Source organism: Myotis davidii, unplaced genomic scaffold (genome assembly GCF_000327345.1).
Source record: "Myotis davidii unplaced genomic scaffold, ASM32734v1 scaffold960, whole genome shotgun sequence".
Lineage (NCBI taxonomy): Eukaryota > Metazoa > Chordata > Mammalia > Chiroptera > Vespertilionidae > Myotis > Myotis davidii.
The window spans coordinates 2231670-2247247 of record NW_006293003.1 but is presented as its reverse complement, the minus strand read 5'-3'; positions in this window follow the sequence as shown (position 1 = coordinate 2247247).

The following is a 15578-nucleotide window of genomic DNA, read 5'->3' as shown; positions in this document are numbered from 1 at the left end:
TGCTCAGGAGGAAGGCTCCAAAGATAAGGGGGGCAGGCCAGCCCCCGACCAACCAGGAGGCTGCCCGGCTGACCGCGGGTGACCCCCTGGCTGGGTCTCCCCAACACCTGGATGCCTGGCTGTTCTTCTGGACGTCCTTCGCTCCAGATGTGTCTGGCAGCTGCCCACCGTCAATCAGGGGTTTGGGGCTTGGAAACTACAGATCTCCAAACAAAGGCGAGAGTGAGAAGGGTGAGGCCCGGTCAGAAAATATTGAAATTCATCCTGATTTCCTTCCAGCCAAGGGAACAGGCTGTGCCGTGGGCTCCCGGGGCCTGCAGGGGAGAGAGTGGGCCCAAGGGCCGGACGAAGCCGCGTGGCGCTTTGTGTCAGTTTAGGGAGACCATTGGCTGTCCCCTTCCCGGCCGCTCACCTGGGGGCAGAGTCCAGGTGGCCGGTGCAGGGGAAAGACCCCTTGGGGGTCAGACCACCCGGGAAGGGAACCCAAGTTCATTGCTTACGAGTTGGGTGACGTGGGTGCGTGCTTTCGTCCTGTTGTCTCCCACCGAAAGCGGAGGCGGTAATGCTTACCTCACGGTGTCAGGGCAAGGACTGACAAAGGTCATGGTCTCCTTCATGCCTCACTTCTCTTCCAGGACACTGTGTCGCTCAGGAAGCATCCAGGACCCTCCCTCCGGCCGGCCCCCCGCTTCTGTCTGGTTTACTCCCTGCAGCGTGGGGCAAGGGGGTCTCCAGCCGAGGCAGGGCCTGGCGTGGGCTGTGAGACCATGTCTGTGGAGTTCTGGGGCGAGTGTGGTTGTGTCAGCCATGCAATCCTGAAAAAATCCTCCACTGCCCCAGCCTCTCTCCTGGCCTGTCTCACTGCCTCCCTCCCAGTGGGGTGGAGGTGCGGGGTTGAAAGGATTGGGATGCAAAGCATGAGGTGTGCCTTCAGTAATATTTCCTGAGCACCTACTGTGAGCCAGGGCACTAGGGATTCCACAGTGCGCAATACAGGTGCAAGTCCCGCCCTTATGGAGCTCACACTCTGCAGGGCAGAAGGACAGATGTTATGTAAATACATCACCTGGGAAACGACGGTGATGAGGGTGAGGCAGAGACTTGAACTGCGGTTGAGAGAGAGACGGTAGAAGCTCAAATTTCAGAGTGAGGCGCTTTGAGAAGACATGGTTCAGGGGGACCTGAAAGGACCTTTGAGGTGTGTCCAGACTGTGGAAGAGAGGTCAGGGGAGTGGGGGCTCCAGGCAGCCAGGTGGGAGGAGAGACCTGGCCTGGGTGTTTGTCTGTGGGTTTCTGTCAGCTGGAGAGGGGAGAGACGGGTCCCGCCCGGTGCACAGAATGGAAGGTGTCAAGGGCGCGCTGTAGCGATTTGCAGCTGCGCACAAGGCAGCGCCCACGAGACAGCTTCTTGGACGCCCCACCTTGCCCTGCTCCAAGCTGAGAACTTTGAAAAACTGCCTACTGTGCGCGGAGCCCATCCACTCCCCTGGCGCTGCCAGACGGCTGTCAGCTGCTAACACACCAAATGTTTCCACTCGCCCAAACATCCACTCCTTCTCACGTCAGGGCAACGCAGGCCTCAGGCCTCGACTTAAACCCGGAGAGGGGTGGAGGGTGGGGGCTGGAGAGCGGACCGCTGCTCGACTCCCTGGCCATCGTCCGTTTACAGATAGAAATAAACCTGCAGGGCTAACGTTACCAGCTTGGACACATTCGCATCTGTCGCTCTAAGACGTGGGACTGCAGTTAGGAAAACTTACCCCACGCTAGTGCGCGCTTCCCTCTGAAGGAAGGAAAAAGCGCACGCTTAAGACCCAATGACAGCTCCCAAGTGGACACGTGGAAGTTGGCAGGTAGCTGGTGGAAGGTGCCGGGCCCTGGGCCCTCTCTCTGGCTCTGCCACGTACCAGCTCTGTGGCCTGAGAACAGTCACCTCCCTGCGCTGGGAACAGTGGGGACCCCGCCCCCCACAACAGGGTTGCTGTGTGAATCAGTGGAATCAAGACTTGAGAGCTCTTTGTAAAGCAATCACAGTGATTTTTACGTTAACAGCTAGAAATAACTTTTGAATCAACATATTTTTTTTAAATCCTCACCCAAGGATATGTTTGGTTTTTAAAAATTGATTTTAGAGAGAAACGTCGATCAGTTGCCTCCCATACACATCCTGACTGGGGACGGAACCCACAACCTAGGTATGTGCCCTGACCGGGAATCGAACCCGCAACCAACTGAGCCACCCGGCCGGGCAGTTGAAGCCTGTTCGCTGGCCAAGCACAGCCTCTCTGAGCCCCTGTCCAATTGCTTTGGTCGCCCTGTGACGAGCTGCCCTTGAGCTGAGGGTTTCTGGGACAAGAGTCGAAGGGGCTAAGGGAGAGGCGGACTTCAGAAGGACAATGCTGCCACTCATTCAGGGGCCAGCTGTGGTGGGTGCCGCTGGTGTCCAGCTGGGCCCGCTCCCCGGCGGGCACCCATCCCTCCCGCGCTGCGCTGGCCTGGCGGCTGCTGGCGACCCTCCCTGCCCCGTCCCTGGAGCACTGCCCTCAGTTTTTGGAATATGTGTGAGGAGCTCCGCCCTGTCCCCATGCTGGCCGAGGCCTGCCTGCAGCCAATCTCTGACTAATGTGTGTACACACAGTCTCGCTCACCACTCGAGTGAGGCTCTCCAGAACTCCCCGTGGGATCGAGCTGCGGCTAGACTTCAGTTGAACCCGCATCCCTGCCAAGCCGTGTCCCCTGCCCCGTCCTCCCCTCACCCGTATCCCTCCTGGTCAGAAAGCAACCTCTCAACATAGCAACTGGGCCAGAGTGCCTTTGGGGGGCTGTGATCCTGGGGAACCCGACACATCTGGGACCCAGACTAGTCTTAGGGGTCAGGCCCTCAGGACGGAAAGTGGGGTCGGCTCTCTCGCTGACCAGGGGCCGTGAGGACCCCTCACTGGTGGCAGGGGCGTCCCTGGCAGGCTGGACCAGTGCAGGTGCTAAGAGCCTCACCTGTCGTTTGGGATGATGGGAGGTAGGGAGGGAGGGAGGTGTGTGCCCCTGGGCAATGTCCCTGGAGTTGGAGGGGTGCAGGGGGGTCAGACTATAAAACCTGAGTGTTTGCTAAACGCTGTTGCTGAATTCGAGGGAGAAAGCGACAGGCTCAGATTGATGACTCACCAATTAGACGCCAAATGCAGGAGTCAGAGGGTGCCGGCTGTGTGTCCCAGATGCCGTCTGTGCAGCTGGAGGGCAGACGAGTTGAAGACCAAGCCCAAGGCTCGTCGTCAGGTGGCAGAGGGCAGCCCGGGGAGCCTCCAGCACCCCACGTCAGGATGTTAGATTGAGCTAGAGACCCCTGAACAGGAGCAACTGAACTTTGAAAGACTCTGAAAGTCCCTTGAGCCCGGCTGGCATGGCTCCATGGTTGAGCATCGACCTATGAACCAGGAGGTCATGGTTCAATTCCTCACCAGGGCACATGCCCAGTTGCGGCCTCAGTCCTCAGTGGGGGACGTGCAGGAGACAGCCGATCAATGATTCCCTCTCATCATTGATCTCTCTCTCCCTCCCTTCCTCTCTGAAATCAATAAAAATATATTTTTTTAAAAGAAAGCCTCTCGAGCCCTCTGACCCCACAGAGTGGCCCATCCCCTCTGTCGGAAGGTCCCAGGGGTCAGGTGCTTGAAGACGAGGCAGAAGCCTCCAGGGAGATGGACACCTCACAAGCCAATAGGCACCCACCACAGAGTCTGCCCCTCCCCCTTCCAGCCATCAGACCAACGGTGAGGGCCGGTCTCCACGGGACCCACCCGGGAGGTGCTGTCTCCATGGCAGGAGAGGGACAGTGTGTCCGAAAAGGTCCCAGGACTGGCTAACGGGACCAGCAGGAAGTCTGACGTCTCCCTGGAGGGGACCTGATGGTACTGAATCAAAGAGGTGACATATCAGGCGAGATAAGGAGGCGGTTGACACGGGGACACCCCACCACAGAGGGACAGCGCCGTTCCCAGTTCCCAGTCACCCCTCGCTGGCTCCAGGAAGGAGGTGCCATGGCCTTGCTGTGGAGCAGGAAACGGCTGGACATGGAGTGGTTCCCGGTCCTCGCTGCCCGGGGATGAGACCGTGGTTTGATGAGCTTCCGGCACAGAAGCCCGCTCCCTCCATCACAGAAGGAGGTAATACGTGCGCCCAGCGTTTAGGGCCTCGCTGCCCACACCCTTCTCAGGCCCCCACTTGGTGTTCCGATGCCGGGAGCGGAAAGGGGAGGTTTCCCTAGAAGGCCTCGGAGCCTGGCTCCTCGCAAAAGGCCCCAAGGATGGAAAAAGTCTCCCAGATCGAGACTGGCAGGAGCGGCCGTCCTCTCTGATATTCCCCCTCTCCGTTCTTGGCACCGGCAGGCTCAGCTCGCGCCAACGGAAAATTCCCAAGTGCCAGGCAGTTCTCAGATAATCTGCACGCAAAACAGGAAAAAAAAGAAAGAAAGAAAAAGGAGAAAGAGAAAAAGAAATTGCCTTTCAACTAAGACAGCTCCTGAGGGAGGGAGGCGGCTCCAGCCAGAGCCTCTGCTTCCTCAGACTCCTGACCTCGTCCACGCCCAGCAGGAGGTCACCCCAGCCGGACGTCACTGAGACCAGCCCTGGTCACCCCACAGCCTGGACTGGGGGTTCCGCGGGGCCCATACCTGGGTCTGGAAAAATCCCCGGGAAAGCATGGAGCCTGCCCGCGAGGCCAGGGCGAGGGCCTTGCTCCCTCCTGTCCCCCGCGGCCGGGAGAGGATGTGGACAGGTGTGGAGGTCATCGGGCCCGAGGGGGGTGACTGGCAGAAGGTCCCGGATCATAGATGCAAAAGCTGGGATATCATCCTCTATTCGTAAGATGAGAGATTTTTACATTTTTTAAATTATAGCTGACATACAGTGTTACATTAGTTTCAGGGGGGCCACGTCGTGATTAGGTGTTTTTATATCTCATGGAGCGATCACTCCGAGAGCCTGCACCATCTGCCACCACGCACAGCGATGGTTACAGTATTGACCACAGTCCCTGTGCTGTACTCTACGTCCCAGAAGTAACAGTGTAACTGGCAGTTTGCAGCTCTTACTAGTGACCCATCCTGACAGGAGGTTTTTCTAATCCTACACCATGCCCTCTCAGAGTGTCCATAGCAGTAGTGTGTTCATTTGGCCCGTATGTATCAGCACCTGTGTGCCAGGCATCGTGTAGAAATGGAGAGTCCAACAGTGAGTGAGACAGGCCCGGGGCGGGGAGCTGGGTCCCTGAGAGCAGGGACCAGCATCAGAGACAACAGTGACGCGTAGGAAAGCAGTGAGGATGCAGCCAGGAGCCTGCCTGGGGCCGGAAATCCAACGCCGTCAGGCTATCCACAGCCGGAAGCGAGAGGACCACGGAGAGAGGGTTCCAGGTTGAAGGAGCCTCAATTCTGCACTCCCGCAAAGTCTTATGGGAATGTGAGAGCAGACTGAAAACCACCTCAGACTACAAGACTTTGAAAGTGTCACCTGCCTTGGGAAGCTACTAACAGAGACACTCCACAGAGACAGGAAACAAACCAAACCAAAGAGAGGCCTGGGACCCAGGAACCCGGGAGCCAACCGGCAGAGAGACAGAGGGAACTGGTGGGTGACGGGAAGGGACCTTGAAGATTGACAGCTAGGCCGTGGCCTGGGGGGTAAACAGTGGGGGCAGGAATGTGCGCCAGGAGAAATGGCTCCAAGGAGAATAAAAGTGGAACTGAGATAGGACCTAGAATATGTGCATTTGCCCAGAGTGATTTCCGTTTCTCAGAGAGTAAAGAGATGAGTGAATGACAGGCACATAGGATTCTACATAAAACAAAGGCAAAGATCAACTCCAGGAAAAAGAAAAAGTGATACAAGACAAGGAATGTAATTAAAGTTGGCACGCTCTGTGGCATGACTATTATCATATCAGGGAGCACCACATAATGATAATAAACACAGTATTGGTTTAACAAAAGATTAAACTAACTAGAATCATGAGATGGTAATTGGGGGAACCCATGTAAAAGGGAATCTTCTTTGTAGTGGAAAGTTCACTGACAATATTTAATACAGAAAAATCAAGGATGATCGATGTAGAGATGTTATTTAGAAACAGATAAGAAAATGCCAAAAGAAATATCTAAAACTTGGAAATGGGTGCATCTGGGCAGAAGAACTGAGGTAGGCGGGCGGGGGGGGGGGGACCGTTCTTTTTCATTAGATGCTTTTTACAACCATTTGACCTTCAAAACTATATAAACTTACTTTCTTCATTTAAAAAAATCAAAATTAATTCCAAAAACAACTTTTAAAAACTCTTAAGAACTCCGTGCTTATTTCTCAGTGAGAATGTATGTAAGTGCGGCTTATATGAAAACACAGCTAATGTTTCAGTGGTCTACGAAAAAGGATCTGGATTTGAACCCGGGTCTCATTCTGCCAGGACCAGGACTAGCATGTGGGGACTGGGGAGGGGACAGTGGGACCAGCAGGACCTGTGGGACTTGGAGGAGCAGACGGCCCCGGGGGAGGGAATTCCCAGCTGGGAAAAGACGTGGAGTATTTGTCTCGAAACAAGAAACCCACACGGAGGTTTTGGTTTGAAGCTTCGGAAAACATTTGTTTTTGTTCCTCGTAAAAAAAAGAGATGACGAACAGAATTATTTGAAATGAGATTTTAACAAGAAAAAGAACTAATAACATTGCATTAGCATTCTCTTACCAGCCGGTTATTAACAAGTCCAAAGACTGATTTTTAAGAGTTGCTGTTTCTTTATAAGAACTGTTTCTCCAGGAAAAAACCTCAACGCTGAGAGACAGTTGGGGGTTTGTTTGTTTCTTGTTTGCCTTTAAAAAAGAAAAGAAAAGAAAAATTCTTTCTTCTTATAAGTTTTCCCTTGATTTGTATTTTTCCAATCACCTCCCGAGTGCTTTCAGAGCTCGTTAACGCGCTACAAGGGCGCTCACAGCGAGCGTGGGTGGGCTGGGAGGACGCGTGCATTGCAGTCCCACGGAACATAAGGCGAATTCCAAACTATTGGCGGCTTTCTGTGGGATCTTGAGCCACTGACCCACCCCGGACTCCTACCTCCCCGCTGTTGGTGTGACTATTAAATTAAGGAATATGAGATGGGAACCCAGTAGTGCTTGGCAAACAGAAATCACTTTCCCTGCGCCCCCGTCCCACTCCCTGGCCCCCATCACACACTCAGATGCTTATGACTTCCATGGCCCTGGCCCGCCTTCAATCACCTGTGCTTGGAGCGCGTCTGGGACATCCCTGTGGATAACTGCCTGGCACACATCGCCCTGGCGACAGGAGAGCCTCGGAGACTCTGGCTGTGCCCTGGCCAGGGGTCAGTGATGAACCAGGGGCCCCTCGCTGTTAAGTCTTAGGGCTCCAGCTCCTGAGGAACAAGGGCAGCGGCTGTCACACAGAAGGCGGACGGGAGGGGGCAGCAGCCCCATGCGCCACGCCATGGGGTATAGCACTGACCCGGAATCCAGACCCTGGGGCGATTCTAGGGCCTCACTGTGCACCCTTGGGCAAGTCCCTCAGCCACTCTGGACCAGGTTTCGTTTTTGGAGAAGGGACTCATAACCGCTGCTGTGTCAGCCTCCCCGGTGGTGGTGAGGGCCCGCAGGTGAGTGCAGGTGGCCCCTGGGCCTTTCTCCCAGGCTTCCTCCTCCCTGCCCTCTCTCACCCCAACTGGCCTGGGGCCGATGTTGGGGAGGCGCAGCCCCGGGGCAGGAAATAGCAGAAGCCCCGGGCTTCCTGGTTTCTGAGTCCCAGGAGCCTGATAATCGCGCTGGCTTATTGAATCGTTTAGGGATTCCCAGCACATCGCATGCATCAGCTCACTGAATCCTCGCACTGGTGCCGTGGGACGGGAATGCTCACAACCAACGCCCTTGCACAGATGGGAAGACTGGCCGCCAGAGAGGAGCCCAAAGGGCCCAAGGTCACGCGTCCAGTGAGCGAACAGGCTTCGGGCTCAGGAGGCGCTGCCTCCAGAGCCGCCTTCGCTCTCGCTCTCGAGGTGTCAGGCCTCGGCCTGGATAGGGAAGCGGGGAGACCTGAGTGGCAGCTGGCAGACCAGCGTGGAGATAGGGCTGCCTTTTCCTCCTTCACCTTTTCACCCACTTCGGGGCTCTGGGAGCTGCCGGGCCAGCTGTTGGATGGGAGGCTGCCGGCTTCTCAGCGCCCACCTTCCTGCCTCCTAGGCCCCCAGGGCCCACGGGGCCTCCTCATTGACATGGGCAGCAGTGAGGGCAGAGACGGGGAGCTGGGTCTAGTCAAGGGACCCATTTGCCACCCACCTGCCTCACCAGGACCTGCGGGGCCCCACGCCGCCCTCAGGACGTCTCAGCCCAGGGCCGCCGTGCAGGAGGCTTCATTCTTCATTTGATGAACGAACTCAGGGCCCTGCTGTGCTTGGACCCTCTGGGTGCTGGGGCTCCGCAGGGAATGACGTGAGTCCCGCCCTCATGGCGCCGGGAGTCAAGTGAGGGAGAAACAGAGACTAAGGCACCAGGTCCGCAGTCCTCTGAGCCCGGCAGTGAGTTATGTGAAGAAAAGCAAAGCGAGGTTGGGAGTGGGCACGGAGGCGGCGGCGAGTCTCAGACATGAGAATCGAGAATCGGAAAGACTTCTCTGAGAGAGAGGCCTACACATACCTGGGGGAATCGTTCCAGGCAGGGGCGCCAGCGAGGACGTGCAAAGGCCCTGGGGCAGGGTGTGTGCCGTGCTTGAGAGGCAGCGAGGAGGCCAGCGTAGTTAGCACGGCATGAGTGACGGGGAAGGTCACGGGGGTCGGGGGAGCCAGGGCAGGTGGGGTCCTGTGGGCTGTAAGCACCCGCATTTCACTGCGGGCCACATGGGAAGTCACTGAATGGTTAAGGGCTGGGAGCAAAGGGGTCGGGTTAAACTTTGAGAAGATCCTCCTGCAGCTGCCGTGGAGAACTAGTAGACAGTCCTGACCAGCCAGCCACTGAAGGGTCCTAGGAGCCGTTCTATCAGGCCTGAAGGAAGGGGGACATTCAGCAAAAGAAAAGTCTGGGGGGGAGGGGGAGGCATCGGACAGACATGGGTTCCAGCCCAGCTCCCACACTTAACAATCATGTGAGCTCAGGGAAGCCCCTTCACTTCAAGGAGCTTCTGCTTCCCCACCTAGGAAATGGGTCACCAAGAAGAGTCTACGCGGCAGCATGAGCGCCGCTCGGCACAGCGCCGGACACAGCGGAAGAGGAGCCAGAACATCTCTGCGGGCAGCAGTGACCTATGATAAAGGCGATTAGGAATATTATCACCTCAGTGCAGGTGGATTTATTACAATGATTTTACATGTGTACTTGCGTAACCTCTCCTTACTGCCCATCTCCCCCGAGGCACCTGAAGGGCAGAGATCCTCTTTCCTAGGACTGTCACCCAGAAACTCCCCCTGGGCCTCAGTTTTCCCCAGGGCCCGGGGGGCCGTGTACCGATAGCTGGCTGTCTTTGTGCCTGGCCTGCCCTCTGACTCCGAGTCTGGAACTTCCAGAGCCCTGGCTGCAGACACGTCACCCCGAACTGGGCAGCACTTCCTGTAAAGCCGGGTCCCGGGGGGAAGAGGTGCCCTGTTTTACGGAGACTCGTTTGTTAGTTTCAAGACTGCTCTTCCCTGAGCCCGACCCCTGGAGGCTCAGCTCTGCTGGCTGGGTCAGCGGCCCGGTCCCTTGTTCCGAAAGCAGGGACAAGTGCTGAGCGAGGTCCCACACAGAAGCTCTCGCTGTCCCCGTCTCGCTCCTGCCCCACCATGCGTTCTCCATGCGCTAGTTCATGCCGCTCCCCCTGTTGCACACACGGCGGTACTGGCAGGCACTTAGGAACCCCAAACGGTGACGTGCCCCACGAGTGCCCAGGCCACCAGCTGCCGGCCCTCCCCTCCTGCCGGTCACCAGGCCTAACCAACAACAGGGAAGCTGAGTCAGGCACCTCCTCTCCCCTCAGACCCACTGCCCCAACCCACGGCAGACGGGTGACCCCCAAGGGTATTGTGGTCTCTGTGCTGGGATGTGCTAGGCACCTGGGTCAGGGGTGGGCAAGAGGCTCACCCCCACCAGACGGCCCACTGAGCATGTGTCAACACCATGCCCACCTCGACAGGCATAGGGTGTGGGCATCAGCCCTGACTCTGCCCCCCTGGCACCCAGGCTCCTGCCCGTGGAGGACAGCAGCCGTCACTGGGTGGAGCTTGGGCCACCACGGGGCAGGGGAGCATGCAGCCCCGAACCGTCCCAGGGGACGGCGGAAGCCAGGTCTCAGCCCCACCCGCCAGATGTCACTTACAAAACATAAATTCAAAGATGACATTACTGAGAACTTCCAGGTGGTGACTAGCGTCAAACCCAAGAATGGGGCCTTCTGGGAGCAGGCCCCTGTGGCTCACAGGCCGCAGGCCCCGGAAGCCCGCCAGCGCGAGGAGGACGAATCAGGCCGTCCAGGCAGAGCCCGCCTTCAGGGAGCTCCGGGGAGAGGAGAGTGAGGGGTGTACTCGAGCCTGGAGTCTTTGGCCAGCACAGACCTGCGTTCCCTCTCCCTTAAACGGGAGGGATAATGACACTCATTCAGATAACGGAGGAGGAGGAGCGAGTGCCTCCCTTTCTGGAGGCCATCCGTTCCTCCAGCCCCACCAGCGCCTGCACCCGAGGGAGGGCCCGAGCTGCCTCATATTCTGCACGGGGCGCCTAGCTGGCTGGGTGGGTTGGAATCTGGTGTAGCTGTGCGCCCTCCGGCAAGTGCCTGCACTTCTCCGAGCGGCAGTGAGCTCATGAGGGTGCCATGGACAGTGCTCACTGGGGTCAGGCACCCAGACCTGTCAATACCGGGCACTGCCCTGCCTTCTCTGGATTCCGTCCAGGCCTCAGCTTCCTAAGCTGGGAGATGGGCAGGGAACAGGCCCCAAAGGACCAAGGGCGGCTGAGCCCTAGGAATGAAGGCCTGGAGGGGCCCCGCACAGCTGGCGCACAGCTGGCAGGTGTCAGGGGGTGGGGGGGGGCGGCGTAGGACTCCATGGAGGGAGCTGGGCCCCTGGGCACGGGGTCTCATTCAGAGCGAGCTTGGGAGGGAAGAGAAAGGTTGTTGGGGCCTGGGGTGAAGTATCTCAGGAAAGAGGGGCAGCAGAGAAGAAAAGAGGGTTCACCAAAGACAAAGCATCTCTCTGGAGGTCCGCCTATCCAGGCGGCCACCACATCCATGCTAACTGGGTCCAGCCACCCTCCTGCGCGGCCCCCACTGCTCTCCTCGCTAGGCCACCCAGAGCTGCAGACGCACAAAGGGACCCATTGGCCGCCAGTTCCAGCCTAGCCAGCCTGGCTCCTGCCTCAGGGCCTTTGCACCTGTGGCCTCCTGTCTAGGAGAGATTCTTCCCTCCAGCTCACAAGTCACCTCCACAGAGAAACCCGCCCTGCCCATTTGCATAGTGCTCCCCATCCTTGCCCTGTTTCTCCTCCCCCCAAAGCATTCATCTCCCCGTTCAATTCCTATTTATTGGTTAGTGTGTTGGTCTGTTCCATGCCATCCTATATAACAACCAGAACGACCGCTCGACCATTAGCTATGAGATGCATTGACTACCTCTTGGTACCTCCCTCCCACTCCCCCCACACACACCCCCCCGGCCCGCAGGATGGTGAATGGGGAACCGGGGTGGGTGGCGGCTGGGCGGGACTGGGGACTGGCGAGTGGGCGGAAGATGGCCCTGATCACAGGCTAGGCCTAGGGACCCTACCTGAGCACGATTTCGTGTGCTGGGCCTCCAGTTGAGTTTCTAAAAGAACACTGGACTAAAATTGGGGATCCAGGCTCTGCCCAGACTTTAACCTTGGCTAAATGGCATGACTCTCTGCAGCCTGTTTTCTGGTCTGTAAAAGAGGACATGGACCCACTGGTGACAATGGTGCATCTCTACACCAGCATCCGGAAGGTTTTCTCCAAGTGCCATGGCGTGGGTTAGGGATGCACCACGTCCCTAGCACACGGCGGCCTGGTCAGACTTGCCGGCAGTCGGAGGAGGATTCTGCCAAGTGCTCCTTCCGGGTGCCCTGGTCAACCAAGCTCACCACTTGGATGATTTTCTGCATTCGGCCCAGGCAGCAGCAATGGTTGGTGCAGAATACAGACCTGGCCTTAGACACCTGTGTGACCTTGGGCAAGTCACTTCCCTGCTCTGTGCTCTGGTTTCCTTACTTGTAATCCTATATAATAAAAGCCTAATATGCTAAGTGTCTGGTCCTCCGGTTGGCAGTTCAACCAATCAAAGTGTAATATGCTAATGATGTGCTAAGACTGCTCAACCATTCACTATGATGTGCACTGACCACGAGGGGGAAGATGCTCTGACCGGTAGGTGAGCTTGCTGCTGGGGTCCAGCCCTTTGTGACTGAGCGAGACGGGCCGGAACCTGCACTCTCTCGCAATCTGGGACCCCTCAGGGGATGTCAGAGAGCCAGTTTCAGCCTAATCCCACAGGCCAGGCCGAGGGACCCTACTGGTGCATGAATTTGTGCACCGGACCTCTAGTAGGAATTATAGGAGCACTTGAGCCAGGCAGGCATGTCCCAATGGTTGAGCATCAACCTATGATTGTAACTTTGAAGTATTGATGACTGCAGGTCTGCCTTGGAATTAGATAATTCTACTCTAATATTGTGTAAAAAATTTTTTCATCATCATTCAAAGAAAGAACCTGTACCTAATCAAGTGGGGCTTGTATGTAACCGAGAGACTCTCTCTTTCTCTCTCCTCCTTCCTCTCTGAAATCAATAAAAATATTTGTTTAAAAATACTTAAAAATAAAAAAGAGTGCTTGTGTCCCTGGGAAAGGGATTAAAGGATGAAACTGTCTAATTCCAGGTCCACAGTGGTGCAGTCTTCCACCCTTCACGTCACCATCCAAGGACAAGAACACCTCTGGGTCTCTGCCCCACTCACCCCTCCAGCGTCGGACCTGCCTCTACCTGGGCCCCTCTGGGGATTGGAGCTTCCCCACTTCCAAGTAGCCAGAAGGACCGTAAGGTCCAGGACCGAGAGTGAGACTTTCGCCATCCCATCCCCCTCCTCCAGTTCTCAGGGCGCATTTCAATTCAGGCCACCTGCATCTTCCTCCACACCGGCCTGGAGACCGAGGCTGACCGGCCAGGTGACAGCACCCAGCAGGGGCTGCTGGTCAGAAGCTGGGCTCCAGCTCCCACCAGCTGCGTGAGCCTACCTGGCTCACTCAGCTCCGAGCCTCCGTCTCCTCGCCGGAGCAGAGGGATACCGATGACGCACGCCTGCCTGCTTGTGAGGACTCGGGAGCACAATCCACGTGGAACTAACTCTTGTGATGGTCCCGGGGCGTGTGAGGGCTCCGTCGTGCCCGCTGCTGTCACATCAGGAGGGACAGGTCCGTGTGGTTCCCTTCCCCGAGCTGGGAATGCAGATGGCGGAACAGACCAACAGCATGGAGGTGGGGGAGAGCCTCTCCCTTTCTCCCCCTGCCAGGAGTCATGGCTGTGCCCATTTAGCAGCTGTGGAGTCCGAGTCTCAGAGAGCTGGAGAGGTGGGTCACTCAGCCCACCCCAAACATTCGCTCCCAGTCGGTGTGCCCTGACCACGGCCGTTTCTTCTGTGGAGGAGTCCTTGCTGCCACTGGGAGGTCATCAGAGAGAAAAGGAGGCATCTTTTGTTGTTGTTAATCCTCACCCAGGGGTATTTTCCCCATTGATTTTTAGAGAGAATGGAAGGGAGAGAGGGGGAGGGAGAGAAACATCTATGCAAGAGAGACACGTTGGTTGCCTCTCGCCATGATCAGGCCAGAGGTTGAACCTGCAACCCAGGTACATGCCCTTGACTGGGAATCGAACCTGAGGCCCTTCAGTGTGCAGCCATCGCTCTAACCACTGAGCAACAGTGGCCAGGGCAAAAAGGGGGTATCTTTTTAAGTAGCAGCCCAAAGCACCAGAGTCCAGCTACCCTCGGGCTGCCTCATTTGAGGGGCGACAAAGGGACAGGACTCCCCACAGGGGTCTCAATGGTGCCAGGAGTGCAAGACAGAAAACTGGACCGGCATGGGGGAGACTTTGCGATGGAACCCACCGCACCCCCAGAAGTCCCGCAAATGCAGCCTGCAGTTTTATAATGCAGAGATTGACTCCACACTTTCTATATGAAGGAAGTGGGGCTCAGAGAGGTTAAGGAACTTGACTAAGGTTGCGCAGCTAGTAAGTGCCAATACCAGGATTCCTAAGACCAGGGGTCCAGACTCCCCGCACAGGAGCCTTCACCATTCTAAGCTCGTATGACAATGGACCTGAATGGACCTGAATGGATCTCGGGCCAGGCCTGCGTTCTGCAAGCACAGCAGTGCTCCGGTTCTGACTCCTGGGAAGGTGCTCCAAGGCTCTCTGCAGAGGCAGCAGGAGGCAGCCTGCAAGACGGAGCAGGTGGGGGTGCAGAGGAGAAGCCCCAGGAAGAGGAAGGAGAGCAGAAGTCACCCCGGGTTCTTGTACAGAAGTTCCCGGCAATCCCTCAGGCGACTCTCACTGCCGCCCCGTGGAAGGTCTGCATCAGGCCTGGATCGTGGGAGTGACTGGGGAACCAGGCTCCCACACACCCGCCTGCTCCTCTCCACACAGCCAGCCACGGAGCTCGGAGCTGGTCCTGTGTTGTGCATGGCAGCCTGTTCTCCTAGGGCCCTGGTTGGCAAACTGCGGCTCGCAAGCCACATGCGGCTCTTTGGCCCCTTGAGTGTGGCTCTTCCACGAATACCACATGTGGGCGCGCGCATACAGTGCGATTGAAACTTCGTGGCCCGTGTGCAGAAGTCGGTTTTCGGCCTGGACGAGTGTATTTTGAAGAAGTACTGTTGATATTTGGCTCTGTTGACTAATGACCACTGTCATTAGGGGCCTCGCTGCCTGGCATCTCTCAGGACATCCTTTCCCAGGGATTCCCTGCCCCCAATCAATGTGTACCCCGGGGTCGCCTCCCCCAAGATTGTGTGTGTCTGCCAGGGTCCGCAGGTCCCAGGTGGCAGAGCTCCTGTGGGGATGGGAGAGGGGGTGACCTGGAGGGTGTAGAGTTGCCTCTACAAATGCAATGTGCACTTATGAGGGTGTGTGGATGGTGGGTGTTGGTCTTGTGTGTACAGAGTGGGCAGCCTCTGTAGGTTGTGTTGGTTGGTTGGATGTCTGGGTGTGTGTGTGTGTGTGTGTGTGTATGTGTGATGTGTATTGCATTGCATGTGTTTGGAAGATATTATTTGGGTGTATGTATTTGTTGGAGGTGTATGTGTGTGTGTGGTTGGTTGGTGATGTGTGTTTTTGTTTGTGTGTATATTGTATGTTGTTTGGATGTGTTGGGTGTCTGTGTGTTTGTTGTACATGTGTTGCATGTGTTGCATTGGTTTATTTGTGTTAGATGTGTGTTTTGTTGCAGAGCATGCTGTGTATGCATACACTGATCACTGATGATGCGTGTTGATCCTGTGTGTGTGTGTAGGGCAGGTAGGAGCTCTGGGTCCAGAGGGGCCTAGCCTGGCCTCAGGCCCT